The following is an 18963-nucleotide window of genomic DNA, read 5'->3' on the forward strand; positions in this document are numbered from 1 at the left end:
AAGTGAGGCAGCGTGCTTGGAGAAGGCTGGGGCTGGTACAGGGGGTGTTCCCCGTTGGATGACACCCGTGTGGAGCCGATCCTTCTCTTCCTTTGTCCAAAGTCCGATGGCAAAGGAGTGAAGAACCCACAAGTGGGGCCTGGAAGGAAAACAGTTCTGTTAAAATTAGGCAAAGAATGCACTAAGTAAAAATGGACATCCTTTTTATGTGTGAAAGAAAGTAGGGGAAAAATGTTGAAAAAGAGTTCTTTTATTTGGTGCCACCTCTCATTTTTTTATGGATAAAACCCTCTAGTGAGCAATCAGAACAGGAGTGGGAAAGCCAGGAGCCTTTGACTTCCACAGTGAACTTAATTTCCATGCTTAATTTTAACAATTTCCTCTCTCTCTCAGGGCAGGAAAACCCACTTAACTTGTCCCATCTTTGCCAAAAGCTTTGGTGTTTGAGCAGCCAAACCCAAGGAGCTCTGGCCCCACCAGCCTGTACTGGAGGGCCCCTGGTCCTGCCCGTGGTGTGGGATGAATCCCCAGTTGTCCCCAGAGGGGGCTGCCCTGGTCCCTGCAGTGCCCAGCACCTGAGACAGAGAGAGCCCTGTCCAAAGGGGCCTTTGGCACCTTGTCAGGAATGTGGCAGCAGCCCCAGGAGCAGGCTGGAGGTGAGAACTGGGGCTGTGTTTGAGCCTGAGCAGGTCAGCTCAGTGTTTACCTGTGGGGGGAGCTTGGCCCCACACTCTGAGTTGAAGCGGGATCAGGGTGACAGATGCTGCATTTTGGGCACCCTGAGAGTTTCTCTCCCCCCTGGAGCTTTCCTGCAGGGATGGGGCAGGGCAGGGAGCAGAATTAACCCTGCACCTCCCGTGGCCACTGCTGGCCTTTGTCTCTCTGTTGTGCCATCAGCCTGTGGGAATTTGCTGCTGCCGCTGCCACCCCACCTGGGGGCTGCGTGCTCCTGGCAGCCCTTCCCAGCCCCACACCCGAGCTCCAGCGGTGCCTCCGGGCTGTGTTGGGAGCGTTTGCTGGGAATGGGCCTCATCCCTGGAGTATCCTTTCCTTCCAGAGTGGATGGACAGAGCTGCTGGGCTTGTCAGCTTCAGAGTTTGATTGCAAAAGTCACTGCAGGGAAGAATGACAAGGAGGTTTGTCAGAGTGGTGCTGTCAGACCCCACCTGCCAGTCTGTGCTTTGGGTTGGAGGTTGTTGTGTATTGGCCCTGCAGGCAAGGAATGTCCCCTTCCCACCTCAGCCCAGCAGCTCCCAAGGGCTCTTCCTGGAGTACTTATTCTTTGCTTCCCTTTGGGCTAACTTAATCTCCACCCTTCCATGAGCAATTCCTTGGCTTCTCCTGGAGAAAACCCCACGGCAGAGGCAGTCTGCAAAGGAGCCCAGAGCTGTGCTTGGAGCAGAGAGTGCTGAGAGCTGCGGGTGCCTCTGCTGCCCCAGGCTGGCAATATCCCCATGGAACAGACTGGGCAAATGGGATTAGAGGGAGCACAAGTCCCTTCAGGGAAGGGGTTTTCTCCTGTGCAGATCAGGCACAGGGCAGGAAGGGAACTTTGGAAATCAGCTGATTTCCCCCAGAAAGCATCACTCACATCAGCATGGATGACATGACCTGTGCCCACCGCTCACCATGCACCCGGCCAGAATCAAGAGCAAAGGTTGGTTTGGGTGTGAGCACTTGAAATAACTTGGAAAGAGAAGCAATCACCTTTTGCTGCTTCTTTCTTTCTTTCAGATGCTGGGATTGCCTCTGGGCACGTGTGCTGAGCTCTCCCTGCAGGGAACCGTCAGGCCTTAACAGCTGTGAGGTTGTGTTCTTCTCAGTGGGGAACTGGAAATAATTATTAATTAATTAATTGCAGAAATGTCTTCTGAACCTTTCCCCTTTCCTGGTAGATCTTCTCTCTCTGCCTCTGAATTTACAGCTGTTCCCTGGTGTCATTGGCCCTGCCTGAATTCCTTGCAGCTCCTCACTGGGAAAACCTGGGGTGACTGAGAGGGGACACAAGAATTGTTTGTGTAGGAAAATGGGAGGGGATGTCGAGGGGAGCGAGGTGGCATTTTTGAGGGAAAAGCTGAGGTGATGTTTAGGAGAGAGAATGCACATTTTTGGGGCAGAAAAGAGTTAATATTGTAGAGGAAGGAAAATTTGGGGGGTAAAACTTGATGTAACCTGTAGGGGACAGAATGAATATTTTGGCATAGGCATAGAGGAGTAGACAAATAAGGAAAATTTTGGAGGCAAAGCGTGACAAAATCTCAAGAGCAGAGAATGATCACTTGGAGGGAAAAATGAGGTGATGAGTACTGAGCATGTGGGGAAAATCTGAGCTAATCTCTAGGGGAGAGCATGAACACACTGAGGTAACATGAGGGAATCAGTTGTGGGCAAGTAGGGAAACTTGTGTAAAAAGAACATTAAATAAGCTGTAGAAAGAACATGTTGAGGTAAAAATGAGGTCATCAGTAGTAGACAGATGGAAAACTTTGGTGGTAAATCTTGATAGAAGCTATGTGGTAGAAAGTAAATAAATATTGAAGGAAGAAGAGGGAATCAGTAGTGGACAGGTAGGGGAATTTTGGGGGGGTAAAACTTGAAATAATCTAGAGGTTGAGAATGAATATTTTGAGGTAAAAATGAGGTAATAAGTTGTGGACAGTTAAGGAAAATTTTGGGGGTCAAACTTGAGGTAATCTCTAGGGAGAGTATGACACACTGACATAAACTGAGGCAGTCACTGGGGCTAGGCAAGGAAATTTGGGGTGTAAAACGTGGGAAGATCTGTAGGGCAGAGAATGAACATATTGAGGAAGCAATGAGGTGACCAGTAGTCAAGAGGAGGTAGAATTTGGGGGGCAAACCCTGAGGTAATTATGGAGGAACAGTAAGTGTTTTTGAGAAAAAATCGGACCTAATTTGTAGGGGACAGAATGAACATTTTGGGGATAAGACAGACAGAACTTGCGTGGTTTTGGTTTTACAATCTGGTCAGTATACAGGGGACAAAATAGACATTTTGGTCATAAAATCCTAGTTAATCTGTAGAAGAAAGAACTCCTATTTTGAGGTAAAAAGGAGGTGATCAGAATTGGGCAGGTAGGGAAAATTGAGGGGGTAAAATGTGAGGTCATCTCTAGGAGAGAGCAGGAGCATCCTGAGGTAAACTGAGGGAATTGCTGTGGACAGGTGGGTAAATCTGGGGGGTAAAACTTGAGGGAATCTCCATGGTAGAAAAGGAGTATTTTGAAGTAAAAATGAAGTACTCCGTGGTGGAGAGGTACAGAAAATGTCGGGGGTAGAATCTGAGGTGATCTGTAGCAGAGAGAATGCACTTGATGGGGTAAACTGAGGTTTTATGGCCAGGTAGGGAAGTTCTGAGGGGTAAAAATTGAAAGTGTCTGTAGGGTAAAGAATGAGAATATTGAGGTGGAAATGAGGAAAGAGGTAGTGGACAGGTGGGGAAAGTTTTGGGGGCAAATCTTGTGGTAATCTCCAGAGCAGAGAAAGAATGCTTCCTTGTAAAAAATGAGGAACTCAGAAGGAGACAGATGGGGACATTTTGGGGGTAAAGTCTCAGATCATCTCAAGGTGAGGGAAGGACTATTTGGAGGTGAACTCAGGACTCACTGTGTCCTCCTTCCTTGGCAGCAGCTGGCAGGGAAGGGAGAAGAGGCCTCGGGCTGGAGAGGGGCAGGAGAAAGGCACTGTGGGCAAAGGGACCTCCCTGGCATCCCCAGGGCACCTGTGGGGAACAGAGTGGACACTTTGGGAGCAAAGGGAGGTGAGTGGATTGTCCCTTTGGGGGATGCTGGGATTTAAATCATTCTATCCATTTGCCTGCTGACATTTCCCAGCCCAGGGGCTTTGGCTGCCAGGGCAGCACAAAGATTGTTCCCTGTGTGGTGCCCAGATTTGGGGTTAGGCTTTGCTAGTTCACATGAATTCTACCCAAAGCCCTGAATTGCCACTGGAATAGCCTCCTAGTGCCTCCTGGAGCATGGATATTCCCATGCAGAGCTGCCTATTTAACAGCAGGTGTCAGGAAGCAGCAGAGCTTCCAGGGAAGCTCAGCAGGGTCAGGGCAAGGACAGCTTCATGTTCCATAGAATTTGCTGTTTGTAACCCTCATCCCCCAGCCCCCCCCCACCATGTCCCTGGGGCACCTGACAGAGTTCCCTGGAATTCAGCTGCCTGCACCCCCCGAGCTCGGGCTCCAGGTGATATTTGGAAGCAGGAGAAGGCGCTGGCCGGACACGCTCCCAGCCCGTGCTGAGGCAGCCCCTGTGCCCCCGGGAGGACTTCTCTCCCTGCAGGAGCAATTTCATTGCAGAGCCTCTGGAAGTTCTTTTCCCTCAGGAAAGGGATGCACATCCCTGCCTTCAGGGCACCTGCAGTGTGAGCCACCTGTGAAAGCTTTCCATCAGTTGTGCAGTTCCAGCTGGTTCCCCAAAAACTGCCAACTCAATCCAAAGAGATTTCTCTGCCTCTGACCTTTCATTTGAAGGCATCTCTGAGGGCATTGCTTGGCATTTCATTGCTGTGGGGGAAGCTTGCCTTGGCTTTAACGCTGCTGAGGGATGATGTCCTCAGGCTGGAAGGGAAGGCATTTTGGGTGGCTGGGACATAGCTGGCAGGTGTGTGGGAGGTCGGCAGCGGGAATTGCTGTCTGAGCCCCTCTGCAAACAGCCCGTGCCGACATTCCCCGGTGCCAGCTGTTCCTTGGGGTATTTTTGGGGCGTCAGTGGGGTCTGTCGGGGCCGAAGCATCTCCGGGTGCCTGTTCAGAGCAGCCCCTGGCCGAGGGGCCGCCCTTTATCCATGTCCATCCCAGCGCTGCCCAGGCAGCCCAGTGCCCGTTCCCGGGATGTGTGTTTGGCATGCTGTGTGCCACAGGCAGGACACTGCAGGCACAGCTCCTCTCTGCAAATCCAAAGCACAAGAGCTGCTGGTTCCCTTCCTGGGGCTGCTGGCCTTCTCCCTCCCCCCCGTTCCCTGCCAGCTGGGACACACAGAAGGAGCACCAAGGAACACTCCTGGCAATGAGCAGGAGTCACTGAGAGCTCTGTGCAGCTCTGGGCCACAAAAGCTGCCTCAGCCGCCACTGTGATTTTGGCCTGTGAACACTCACCTGCGGGAAATGCCCCTCTGCAGGCAGGAGCAGCTCTGACACTCTCCAGAACTTTGGCCATGGAGCAAGTGAACCCTCAGGACTTGCCTTGCTTCTTTCTCCCTGGAAAGGGACATGGAATGAGCACCTTGACAGCTGTTGGGGAAATCCTGGAAAGGGCAGGAAATCAGGGCTATGGGAAGAGTTTTGTGCTGTCCCCCAAGCGATCACCTGTGGTGTTCCATGATCAGGTGCTGGCCATGGAGCTCTGCCCTGTGGCCATGGCAGGGGCTGGGGTGTAAAGCAGCATTAGCATAAAAGAAGGAGCTGTATTTGCAAAGGAATTACCTTGCTGGCACTTGGCATTGCCATGCCAGGCAGGACATTGGCAGGAGCTGAGATTGGCTTGGTTGGAGCAGGGTGCTGAGAATGGCCAGGTGTGGGTTCAAGGCCCAGATGAGGCATTCACATAAGGGTTCGACTTGATGCTCCTTGTGTATCCATTCCCACTCAGGAGATGCTGTGCTCTGGAAATAAAGAAGAAACAGTTTCCACTGGACTTTCAAAGCCAGAGGTTTTTGCACTGGAGAGTGCAAGGCGCAGAGAAAGTGGGGGGGGGGGGGGGGGGGGAAGGAGAGCATCAGGTACCGGCTGAGCGGCCCGAGCCCCGGCCCCAGAGCGGGCGCAGTCAGAGCAGGAGCGGCAGCAGCGGACTCGGCGCCAGCGCCCGGCCCGGGGGAGCGGCTCCTCCCGGCCGCGGCGCTGCAGCCGCGCTCGCTGGGCGGGGGGCGCGGCGGGCGGGAGGCCCCCGGGGGAGCGGCCCCGGGGCGGGGGGAGGCGGGCGCTGCTCTGCGCAGGGGGTGCGGCGGCCTCGGCAGCGCCGGGGCTGGGGGAGCTGCGCGTCCCCGCGGGGGCTGCGGGCGGGCCCGGGCCGGGAGCGCCGCCGCTCCGGTTCCGCCCCACGGGGCGGGCGGCGCTGCGGGAGCGGCGGCCTCTGGGGGTGCCGGGGCCAGCACGGGCGGTCCCCGTGCCCCGCCCGCTTCCAGGCGCGATCCAGCGCCTGCTCCGGGGAAGCGCCGCCCGCCCGGCACGGCCCCGGCTCCCCGCGGCCGCGGCGGGACCGTAGCCGGAGCTCCGGCGGGACCGCAGCCCCGCGCTGGCCGCAGCCGGAGCGGCAGCGCCGGGCTCGGCCCCAGCGCCAATCCCGGAGCGGCTTTTAACCAGCCGCGGCGATCCCGATCCCTAATGCCATCCCCAATCCCACCTCAGTTCTCCGAGCCCGGGAGCCACACCCCGCCCGCCGAGGGACAAGCGGCTCGGCCCGGGACCCCCAGCAGACACCGACAGGACTCGGACCCGAATCCCCGGACCCCGTTCCCGGTCCCACCTCAGCGCCTCGGGCTCGGCGCAGCGCCGGGAGCAGCCCCCGGGGCCGGGATCCGCACAGCGCTCCGAACGACGGTCCCGCCGCAGCCCGGGACGAGCAGAATGAGCATCCAGCGCACAAAGCGGAGCGGGCGCGGATCCGCCGGCATTTACAGGCGCGGGCGGGGCGGGGCGGGGCCGGCACAGGTGTGAAGGGCGGGGTCCGCACAGGTGCGCGGGGCCCCAGAGCGGCTGCGCGGGGCGGGGCCGAGAGGATTTAAGCCTCGGGAATCGGCCCCGCCGCCATTTGCGCGCTCGGTGCTCGGTGGGAGAGGTTGCGGCCGGACCGGGTTCTGTATCTCTATATATCTCTGTGTCTCTGTATTTCTTTATATTTGTGTTTGCTTCTCTTCTTCTAACCCTCTCTGTTCTTCCCCCTCTGCCTCCCCTCCCCCACCCCCTACACCCCCCCCCCCCAACCCCCCCCCCCCTCTCCCCCCTAGCCCTCCCCTCCCTCCCCCCCGGCCCGGTCCCCCCCATCCCCCCTCCCTTTCCCCCTACACGCCTCAACCCTGCCCTACCCCTCCATCCCCCCCCCCCTCCTCCACCGTTCCTCCCCCCCCCCCATCCCGCGTCCCCCCTGCCCCCTCACCCTGCTCCCCTTCCCCTCCCAATTTCCCCCACCTGCCCTCAATCCTCCCCCTCTGTCTCCCACCTTTCCTTCCACCTCCCCGTGTTCCTGTTCCCGCTTTCCCCCTCTGCACCTTGACCCCCCCCCCCACCTGTGCTCCGTCCTCGTCCTCCCCCCCCTCCTTTCCTGTCCCCCCACCCCGCCTCTCCCTGCACACCCTGAACCCCCCACCTGCCCTCCTTCTTTGACCCCCTCTGCTCCCTTATTCCCGTCCTCTGTCCCGTCTTTCTCCCGCAGCCGCGGGGCTCGGGGCGCCGGAGAATAAAGCCCAGAGGGCCGGAGCCCGGCGCCCCTGCCCTCGCTGGAGCCCCACACGGGGCCGGACCCGCTCGGCGGGTCCCCTGTGCAAACAAGAACACCGCCGGGGCTCCGGCTTTCCACACACACACTGGGGATCCCCTCTTCAGGAGGGGGTCCCGGGGCGGGGGGTGGGTTTCAGGGAGGGGGGTGTGTTGGGGTAGGGTGGGCCCCCTCCACCGGAGGAGGGGGTCCCGGGGGGGGGGGTGGGTGGGTTTCAGGGAGGGTGGTGGGTTGGGGTGGGCCCCCTCCAGAGGAGGGGGTCCCGGGAGGGGTGGGTGGGTTTCGGGGAGGGTGGTGGGTTGGGGTGGGCCCCCTCCGGAGGAGGGGGTCCCGAGGGGGGGGGTGGGGGGGGTGGGCCCCCTCCGGAGGAGGGGGTCCCGGGAGGGGGTCAGGGTGGGCCCCCTCCGGAGGAGGGGGTCCGGGGGAGGGGGGTGGGGCGGAGGGGGGACTTTCCCCCCCTCCAGTCCCCGCCCCCTCTCCCGGACCCCCTCCTCCGGACGGGGCTCCCCCCGGCCCCCTCCCCGGGACCCCCTCCTCCGGACCGGGGCCCCGGGGGGGAGGGAGGGGGGGGGGCGGGTGGGGTGGGGGGGCTCGACGGGAGGGGCTGTTGGTTTGGCCTGTGGTCTCTATGTCTGTTCATGCTGCAGAGTGACGTGACCCCCTCTGCTTCCCCCCCACCCCACCCGCCCCCCTCCCTCCCCCCCGGGGCTTTTCTAAAGACTTCTCTGCATCTGGATGCTCTTTGCTCTTGGCTTTCTTTACAGGAATGCATTTGCTGCTAAACACATCTCAGGCCCTTATTTGATCAGGATAAGGCGGGATGGAGATGAAGACTCACACAGGGAATAGCCAGGGAGATTCCCAGATCTCTGAGCTCCTTCACAAGGCAGGAGATCCATTTGGCCCAGGAACCGAACCCTCCCGAGGAATTGTCTGATGCCATCTCCACATTTCACAGCTGATCCTTGTGCTCAAAGGATCCCCCTTTCTTCCCTCCAGCCAATTCCAAGCCTCGCTGCCCCCAGCCGGGAACAGTCCCCAGGCCGATCCCTGCAGTCTTCCCTGCCAGGATCCTGCTCAGGAATCCATGGGCTACGAATGTAACAATTAATTCTTCCCACCCCTGCCCAGTTCTAATTCCAAAGGATTTGGTGGCTGCCTTACCTGGCTGGAGCCTGCTTCCAACTCTGTTCTTGCTGCTTCTGCTGCTTTCCATTTCCCAGGAATTCCACCAACGGAGCGACAGCGTTTTCCACCTCCTCCTCCAGGATTCCCTCTGTCGCGTTCGGGTGCTGGAAGGATATCAAAACCTGGGCCTCACTATCAGGAATTATATCCCCGGATTTGTTCCTTTCCAAATGTCACCTCTTCCCAACAAAGCACTGGCCATCCAAGGAATTCTAGAGAGCCATGTGCTGACCGCTGCTTACTCCTCTGGAATGTCAGAGCTTGGAAAAAAAGGGCAGTTGAGGCTTTTCCTGGTGCTGCCCATGAAGTGTATTTTACCTAAGTGCCCCTGCCCATGCCTTTGCCTGTATCCGCCAAAAATCCACCCGTTCATTCCCCAGCTGCTGCCTCCCTCTTTTCCTGGATCCAACAGAATTTTAACAGGTGAATATTCCCCTCTGGAAGAGCACCTTTCATTCCAAACCTAAGAACAAACAAAGGAATCACTTTCCTTCGACCTTCCTTATTAGGATTCCACTGAGAGCAGTGGATGCAAAATGATCCTCTCCTGGTCCCTGCTGGATTCCCGGAGCAGGGATCCTTTCCCTCTTTCCCCCCACCCCCCGCGGTGCCCTCCTCCCCCTCCCGCCCCACCCCGCACCCTTTTCAGCCTTTCTTCCACAGCTTTTGCCTCCGGACCTCAGATCCTTTTGGTCTCCAGGAGCTCCCAGCAGCTCCACAGCCTTTCCTCTCCCATCCTGATCCTTTCTCCAGGAATGGAGCTCTGCATTGCAATTCCCTTCTCTTTTCTCCGACAATTCCCACCAACCCAGACCTAAAGCTGACACAAGGAACGCTCGGTGCCCACAAATCCAAATCCAGACCTGGCCATCCCTAAACCAGCAACTCCCGGACAATTTGCGTTCATTCCAACCTAACACTGAGGACTCACCTAATCCTTCAAAATTCCCAAGAAATATCCCGTTGCCTTCAGCTCCCAGGGGATTCTGCTTCGTGCTCACACGGATTTGGGACTTCCCTGAAAAACCCGTGCAGGGCACGCTGGAATCCCCGATCCCGTGAATCCGGGGAGTGTGAAAAGCTCGGTCCAGCCTGGGCCCCCAGAAATTTTTGCCAAATATCCCCCAAGTCCTCGGGACAACAGAACTCTCTGGTACTGCATTTTTGGCGTTGTAAAGCCTGGAATTACTTTACCCCTAGTGCTGGGCTCTGGATGTGGCCGAGAAAATCCCGGCCTCCGCACAGACCCAGATTCCAAACTTTTTGATACATTTGAGCAAACCGAGAAATTCCCCTTCCCTGCTTCTTCTTAAGGGCATCCTTCTCTTCCCTTACCCGGCCTGCTCTCTCCCACTGGGCTGGGTTTTTCCCTTCCCATGCTAATTAGTCCCTACTTCTAGGAGCTTTAGGTACCTTTCTTCCCTGGCAGGGATTTCTTAACACAGCTATCGAGGCTTTGGGAGTCTTCTTTATCTTCTACTTTCTGGAAACACACCCTCTGATCCATAAATGCCACAATCCAGATGCCCAACTTCAACAAGACATCCTTTTCACCTAAAAACACTCACTCTCAACTCTTAGATCTTTTAAAGTTTTACCCCCGCAAAATTCCCCTGCTTTTCCACCGCTGAATTCCTCCGTCCTGATTCCAAGAATTTCTTGAATACCACGGGGCTTTTCTCAAGATTTACCCCCACAACCTTCCCTACGTGCCCACTGCTCACCACCTCATTTTTCCCTCAATGTCTTCGTTCTCCACCCCAGAGAGTTTGTCAAGTGTTGCCTCCAAAATGTTCCCCCTCTGTCCACTACTGAGTTCCCCATTTTGCCTTCAAAATATTCCTTCTGTCCCCTCCAGACTGCATCCACTTTTACCCCCAACATTTTACTTCCTCTACAATATTGATTAAACCTTTTCCACCCCAAAAATGTGCATTCCCTCCCTTAAACAGCACCTCAGCTTTTCCCTCAAAAATGCCCCAGAGAGAAACTCCGATTCAGCCCCCAAACTCCCATTTTCCTACACAAACAGTTCTTGTGGCCCCTCTCAATTCCCCCAGGCTTTCAGCTAAAGGAATAACTGGAAGCCTATTCCCTCATCTCTGCCCTCCTTTTGCTTTCCTGGAAAACCTTGCCATCCCACACTTTCTCCAAGAGATCTGCTGCGAGTACTGCAAGGTCTGCTCTGTCAGAGTGCCAGGGGGGTTTACAGCACTTGCTCCTCTGCATCTTCACCCTTTCATCAGCTTTCCCCTGGAACGGTGTTGTGCGAGAAGCTTGGAATTACCAGAAATGGATCGGGTTCACACTTTTTCCCCACCAGTTTTCATCTGGTTTGAAATTCCTGGAATTACCCTCAAATGTGCCCTAGAACAGTGCTGTGAAAGGATCAATCAGAAGAACAGCCTGAAAGCAGAAAACCACCTCCAGCAGCAGCCAGAATGATCCCATTTCTGTTCTTACCTGGTCCTGCCAGAGCTCCCAATGGCCCTTCCCATTCCAAAACAAGAACTATCGAAGACATTCCTGCTGTCCATGAGGGTGAGGTGCCAGTTCTGGATGTTCTTTGCTGTGGAATCGGACAACAAACAGAGCGTAAATGATCTTGGTGGCTCTTCCAAGCCAAACCACCCCGTGATTCCTTGCGTGGATCAGCACCTGTCCCAACTCCATTCCAGAAACCTCCTCCCACTAACCCAGAACCTTCCTTTTTCCGCTCAACATCAGGGATTTGCTGCCGAGTGCCCCGGGCAGGGGACGCCTCAGCCCTCTCTGGGACACCTCAGCATTCCCTGGGACGCCTCAGCATTCCCTGGGGTGCCTCAGCATTCCCTGGGCTGCTGTTCCACGCCGATCCCGTGTCCAGCGCCGTTCCGGGCTGCAGTGCCGGGCTCTCCCCACAAGGCGGCAGCACCGGGAGCGAGCAGCCCCGGCCGGTCCCGCTGTCTCGGGGCAGCTGCGCCTTTAACCCGCCCGGAGCCGGCGGGGCCGTGAACACAGCGGGCAAAAACCCCACCGATCCCCTTTCTTTCACCCCCAGAGGCACAGGATCGCAGCATTCCCTGGGCTGGAAGGGACCCGCAGGGAGCATCGAGTCCACATCTTCGTCCTGCACCCCAAGAATCCCACCCTGTGCCCGAGAGCCTTGTCCAGACCCAAACTCTGCCCCCAGGATCCTGAAAACACAGCGGGGCTGGGAGAAGGGTAACAAGGGAGGATTTTTTACATAGTTCTCCTTGTACGATCGTTATATAATCTTATTAGATAGTCCAGCAACCCATCCCTGGGCCGGGACCCCCACCCCTGTCCCGGGACACCCATCCCTGGGCCGGAATACCGATCCCCCGCGGCCCCCACCGTCCGCTCGGGACTGTCCCCGTTCCCCGCTCACCTCCGAGCCCGCAGCACCCGCCCCGGTGCCCCCGGCCCGGCAGCGCTGCTCCCCGGACTCCCCGCCATTGCCACGTCGGGCGAAGATGGGCGGAAATTACCGGGACCACACCAATGTGGCGATGCGACCTTCTCAAGATGGCGGCGGTGGAGGACCCCGCTCCGTCTATTCGGCTGCCTGAATGCTCCCGCCTACCCCAGGCGCCGCTGACCCCACAGTCGGTGTCCGCATAGCGGGAAACGCCTCAGAAAATTGCGTGCAAGCGCTGGGCTGGCGTTGGTGTCGGCGTCGCGTTCAGGCAGCCGAATAGACGCAGCTAGAGGGGGCCTTCCCTGCCACCATCTTGAGAAGGTCAGAAAATAGCGTAAACGACCGCCATCTTTAGTGTGGCGATGACCTAATTTCCGGTTTTGCCGCCATCTTGGGTGCTGGCAGAAGCCACTTCCGGTCGAGCCGCCATCTTTAGTGTTGTACGCAGAAGGCCCCCCCCCCCCCCCCCCCCCTCACAAGAGCTTCTGTCTATTCAGCTGCCTGAATCCAGCCCGGACTCCGACGCCGGCCCCGCGCTTTCCGCGCGATTTTCCGCGGTGGTCCCCGGTGCGAGGACACGGGTGGTGGGGTCACCGGCGCCGGAGGCGGGCGACGGTCCCGCGACCGGCGGCAGGCATCGGCAGGGACACCTCTCTTAGGGGCCTATTGCGTCCGCCATCTTGAGTGTGGCGGAAGTGTCATCCACCCTCTGCAAGGTCCTGGCAGGTTCGAATAAAAACGCCACTTACGCCGTCCCGAAAGCGCCGAACTGCGCCTTCCTTTCCGAGCCGCCCCCTTGAGAGCGGCACGCGGGCGGCTCTATTCCCACCGTGCTCGCCCGGTGCTCCCCGCCCCGGCTCGCGCTGCGACCGCGCCTCTGCTGCCCGGCAAAACCGGCCCCGCCGGGCCGCCCCCCGCGCTGTCATTCGTCGCGGTCACCGCCCCGCACGGCGCCCGCTCCTTTGCAGCGCTCTGGCCCCGCTCATGCACGCCCGTGTCCCTTGGCGCTCCGAACCGTCCTTCGCCCCTCCCCTCCGCTGCCAGACGCGGCCCCGCTCGCTCCTTGCCCTTGCCACGCTCGGCAGCCACCGAGGCCGCCGCCCTCTCGGCTCCCCCGGCCCCGGGCGGCAGCAGCGCCGGGGCGCCGTGCCGGGGCCGGCAGTGCCGCGCTCTCGCCACCAGGCGGCAGCAGCGCCGCCCAGCTCAGCCCGGGGCCGGGCCGCGCTGCGGGGCACGGACAGAGCAGAGGCAAAAGCCGGCTCAGGGCGCTCTGCAGCTCCTGCAGCCCGAGCCTCTCGGCTCCTGGCGCCAGGCACTCGCTTCTTCCCTTCCTACAGAAAAACGCCGCCTCGTTATTCTCAAAACTTGCTCATCTCTAGTCCCAGTTTCTTATATTCCTATATGCAACAGAGTAGAGAGAGGGCTGGCTTATTTCAAAATGAATCTACATCTAAATTTGTCTATAGATGTAAAAACAAAGAACTTGACAGGTTTGGGGATTCCACACTGTCATACACACATCCCTCCCGGTGGATTTTCTGGCAGTTTTGGGCCCCTCTGGGGGAGGGCACCCAGCAATGGCCCCCCTCATTCCCCACTCACCTGCTCCTCCACTGCATCGTGGCTCTCCCAGGGACATTGGGGTGCCCCAAGTGACATTCAGAGCCCCCGAGTCTCCACCCCCGCCCCCAGCCTTTTTTCCTCACCTCCAAAGAATGCACAAAATGAGACAAACTGCCCTGGACAGCAGAACGGCACTTTAATAAAGCCATTTCCATGCATACATCCCCCAAAAAGGGGCTTGGCTGGAAACACAGGGAAGGTGCAGCAGAGGGATGGGGAAAGAGAGGGATGGGCAGCAGGACAGGGGGCTCTCAAGAGAAGGGCACCATGAGGGAGAGGGACCGAGCAGCCGATGCAGACAGGGACAGGCAAAAGGACAGTGAGAGGGACAAAGAAATACAGTCACACTGCAGCACAAAGGAAAAAGGAGAGCAAGAAAGAAGGAAAGAGAAAGATGCGGGCGGCGAGGGAGACAGAGACAGAACAGGGAGAGGGATTGAGCAGAATTTATTCAATAAAGGTCAGTATGGATTTCTTAAAAGAACACCAGGACATCCCTATCACGGAACTCTGCTGTCTGCTTCAACTTCACAGCTGTAAGGGAACATTTCTCCCCCCTCTCCTCTCTGCGGTGTTTATTAAATAAAGAGTGAGTATTTATTTCTTAAAAGAAAAACAAGAGAGAGGAGGCAGTGAAAGGCAATGGCATGGGGAGCACACAGGACAAGAAAGCAACACAAAAGACACACTGGACAGAGAGAAGAAAAGAGCTGCAAAGTTGGATGCAAGAGTGAAAGAAAATCGGGAACAAACGCCAGGACTTTAATTAGAGAGTGTGGCTGACGAAAGTGCCAGTAAAGCACCGGCTCGAACAGAACCTGCTGCTGGCACGGCTCGGCCCGGCACTCACTAATTAACATCTGTCTCTCGGCAGGGCCATGAATCCCCTGCTGGAACAGGAGGGGAAAGCCGAGGGGATAATGCGCACCGGGGTTGGTGCCGCTCAGCCCTAATCCCAGCCCGTGGCGCCAGTGAACGCACCCCGATCTCCGAACCTTCTCTCAGGGAAATCTCATCTTTACCCCTTCTCTTCCCCTCCCGGTATCTCCGTGTGCCCGGAACAAACACGAGGAGAGGTTTCTCTGTTGCAGGTTCTTTGGAAATCCTACACTGACTTTGAGAATGAGCAAGAGTAGAAGACAACCAGGAAACTTTGCTGCCAACCAACATCAAACCCCTCGCACCGGAGAAGAACGAACAGCTCGTTTTTACGCGTCCAAATCCCTTCAATTTTCAGCATTGTCTGTTTCCCGGCCGGCACTGTGGGAACTGCTGCGCACGGCACCACGAGTAAAACGCTCTCGTGTTCAGAAGGCACAATTGCAGAGAACAGACAGCAAAGCCGTCTCAAGGCAATTTGGGCACACAAAACCCCCCTTTTTGCACCCTGAGCTTTCTGTTAAGCCACACCTGAAATTCCAAGTTTCTCCGTACTCTGCCCCAGTGCTTCTCTCTTCCGTCAGCGCCGTAGGCAGGACTGATTCCATACTCACAAACCCCCCTTGCCACGATCGGCGCTCTCTGCCCACCAAGGACACGGCACCGGGCAGGGACATTTCTCCCACTCCCCAGCAGAGACCTCCTCCCGCCACATCCAGGGAACTGCAGCCACTCAGGGAACACCAACTTTCTCCTGGGCTGGGAAGAGGAACCTGCAGCAAATAAGGCTGCACAGTCTGCAGCAGCGAGAGCTCAGCACATGTCCAGAGAGCCAATTCCAGCACCTAAATTTAAAAAAGAAGAAAAAGTTGATGACTTTTTTTTAAAGTTACTGTAAGTTCTTAAAACCAAACCAGCCTTTGCTCTTGACTTTGGCTCACTGATGCACACACACACACAAGAGGCCAACGGTCACACAGGGCCTGCTTGCAGAATTCCTGATCCAAACCCTCGCCTTTCCTGCCCAGCACTGAGGGAAATCTGACAGAGGATTCATAAAGAGCCCTCGCTGAGAGCAGTCATCGCCCCAGGCCTTCAGGCTTGGCAAGATTCTGTAGTGAACGGACCCAAATTCAATTCCCAAATCTCAATCTCTGACAAGTCCTGTTGGAAAGACAGCGGACAGTCCATCAGAACACGGAATTAAAAGGCTGCACAAGGAATAACAGAAGCTTTCCCAGGAATAGCCCAAGTTCCTTTTCTCCCTCACCGGTCCGGGGCCGTGAGACCGAACCTTGGGCCCCAGGAGACAGGAGAGGTGTTATCAACACTCGAACCTCCCAAGCGTTGTTATTGCTCAGAGAGCTGCGCCGGCACTGAGCTACTCCCATGGGCCTGCAGGGCTTTGGGGAGGGGCAAGACCACGTCCCACTCCTGCCTGGAGAAATTTCAACGCCCTAAAAAGTCATTTCCCTTCTCTCTCTCTGACCCAGGGCCAAAGCAGCTGTGTAGAACAACCCGGGGGATTTATGGGAGGGTGACTCTCTCAGGAAAGACCCCAGACCCTGAGGAAACAAACCCACCCCAAATTTCCAGCTGAAAACACGCTGCTTCCTGAACAGCAGCGCACAAAACTCTCTATAGCCAGACAGGAGACGACAAACCAGAAAAAGCCAAAAGATGTGCTCTGCTTGCATGCACTCTCTGACTGGTAATTCCAAAGGAAATTCCCCACAGATCGTAAGCAGTCGCCTACAATTTGTCCTCTGCATTCATGACTGCCTTGGCTTTCTGTAGAAGTGTGTCAAACATCCATGCAGGCGTCAGGGCCTGGGCTGGCTCGTTTATGGCTCTTCCTGACAGGCCCAGGCCAAACCCAAGCACCCCCCTCACTGCTCCAGCCCCGCTTTCAGGGAAATACTGACACGGCTTAGAAATACTCTCCTTCCCTGCAACTCACTCCCTCCCTGCGCATCCCCGGAGAGGATTTACTCCGCTCTTTGTTCCCGACAGCACCTCTCCAGCGCAAATCCCACTTCACACAGACATAGACCTAAGGCAATGGTTCCAGCAGCAGCTGCAAGCCCCAACTCCCTGTCTCCTGCACAGCTCATCCAAGCACTCCCAGCAATCTCACCTCGGCCCAGAGACTCTCTGTCCGCAGAGGGAAACACAACCCGATGGCACGCAGCTCTGGCACCACATTCCCTCTTCCCTTCTCCCTTTTTCCAGCACACCAGGCTGCTGGAAACGGCATTCCCTAGGCAGTTCATCCCAACACAGAGAAGAGGAGCCTGTGACTTACCCACACCATGGGCAGGACAAGGGGGGCCCTAGCTGGCAGGGACAGGTTCTTCTAGCACAGAGGTTTCTGAGCCCTAAAAGGAGCCTTACTTTGGCTTCCCTGACTTATTCAGCAGCCTTTTAGAAACACGTGGCAGGGAGGGAAGCTGCTTTTCCTGCCACCATTCAGCTGCCAAAACCAGTAACCCTTCCACAGTGCTGCTGCAGCCTTGCCTGGCCCTGGGGCCATAGAGCAGGAGCCTTGTGGGCATGAACCTGCCCTTGATGCATCCCCTGAGCAAAACCCACTAGTGAAAGGTGGTGAGAGCAACCAGCAGGGGTGGTAAGCAAATCTGTGAGCCCTTAGGAGAGGCCTGTGCCATCAGAAATGTAGAATGGTGTCTTTCAGTCGAAAGGGTCATACAGTGTTCATCTAATCCAGTTGCCTCACCAAACACGCTGACATACAAAATAATAAGCAGAAACCTTATTTCTGGTATTTCCTCACTTCTAAGTCTCAGAACTTGCAACTAAACCTACTCAATCTGTAAATTTGCGTATGTCATTGATTAGATTATTTGTAATCTTTCTCACTGCTGAAGGGTTAACACGGTGTCCTTATATCCTGATGCTTATAAATAATTAAAGACACAGCAGAATTCTTCACTAAAATCTACCATAGTCTTTTCCAGAACTGATTTCTAATCCTTTCCAAGACAGCTGCACAAGTTAATATTAAAAAAAAAGTGCTGAACCATATTTCACAACTTGCCAGCTGCCTGCCAGGGCAGAGGGGTGCATGGTTCTGGCAGGGAGGGCACAGCCTCAGCACCAGCCTGCTTGGAGAACCTGCTCTGCTCAGTGCCAGTGCCTCAAGCAGCAGTGCCTCAGGAAGGAGCATTCCCAGCCCATCCAAAAGGACATAGGCATTTACTGGTCTGGCCACAGGGAGGGGGTGAGTGCTGCAAGGGGGAGGCTCTTGCACAAGTCTGGAGTGGGCAAAGAAGGCTCAACTGAGAAGGAATGGCCACCTCAGCCCCTCTCCTTCATTACAGCTCTGCACCTTCCCCTACCTGTAGGTCATAGGGAGAGGTGACAATGGGCACTGAGGGAATCAGTTGGCTGAGCAAGCTGGCGGGCAGAAGGTCCAAGAAGCTGACTTGTAAAAAAAACCAAAACCTAGAAAGGTTAATCGTGATTAACCACATATCAGAAATGCCTTCCTCTCTAATGGTAAAGCCACTGACACACTTTTTCTCCTCTTGCTTTGTCATTTATCTCGTAAATCAACCCATCTGCTTTCAAACCAAACGTGCCAAGTAAATATGAAGATTATTAGGAAGCCTTTTTATTTCCCTAGAGCCAATTAAACAGCTGGAGGTTACATTTTTTTAATATTGCCAAGCTGTTACCAGGCGTAACAAAAGGCAGTTGGCTGCACACACAGCCCCGCAAGGTTTCACCGGGCTGATGCAGCAAAATCAAGGAACTTGTGCCTTGCAACCAGCTGCAAATGCCGGAGACGCACCGCTGATTTTATGGCAGCTGTCACACCAGAAGAGCTGATCCTCCCAGACAGTGGAAGTACACAATTAGGTCACATTAAACATCGAGAAAAGGCCACAGCAGTTCCCCATGCCAACTACAAGTGAGTGACACTGGAAAACAGTTCCTAGCTGGCAAGAACCATCCCAGCATCAGTGCATAATTTCTGCTAAAAGTTTACAGATGAAGTCTGAGGGTGCAGAAGCGTGAGCAATCACCCAAACAGAGGGATTCATAACGCTTTCCCACAAGGCAGAGAAGTGAGACAGGCAAGCACCAAAGACTGGTTTATCCCCCCTGGGAAGCCACCGCTACCTCCTGTTCACAGAAACAGAGGGGCTGGCTACAGCATTCCTTCAGGAGGGTTTCCTTTAGGGCCAGAATAACAAGATGAAGCAGTGATGCTCACAGCAGAAGCTTCAGACTTGTGAAGGCTTTTTTTCCACGTACAACACCAAGCTCCTAGCCTTACCACAGGAGCAAAAGTATTTGCAGTGTTCTTACCATTGCACCCACACACTACAAAGTACGTCCTTGGCCAGAGGTGGACTAGCGAGAAAAG

The 18963-nt window shown here is 56.0% G+C and overlaps 1 long non-coding RNA gene across 1 annotated transcript; it reads right to left on the reverse strand.

The window, feature by feature from the left end:
- Positions 1 to 232: 232 nt before the first annotated feature.
- LOC138107486 (uncharacterized) lies at positions 233 to 6849 on the reverse strand. The gene is made up of 2 exons (XR_011149546.1): positions 6494 to 6849; positions 233 to 5633 (listed from the first exon to the last, which is right to left on the reverse strand). It is a non-coding gene; the product is annotated as an uncharacterized lncRNA (long non-coding RNA).
- Positions 6850 to 18963: the final 12114 nt, after the last annotated feature.

The sequence above is a fragment of the Aphelocoma coerulescens genome, chromosome 3 (genome assembly GCF_041296385.1).
Source record: "Aphelocoma coerulescens isolate FSJ_1873_10779 chromosome 3, UR_Acoe_1.0, whole genome shotgun sequence".
Lineage (NCBI taxonomy): Eukaryota > Metazoa > Chordata > Aves > Passeriformes > Corvidae > Aphelocoma > Aphelocoma coerulescens.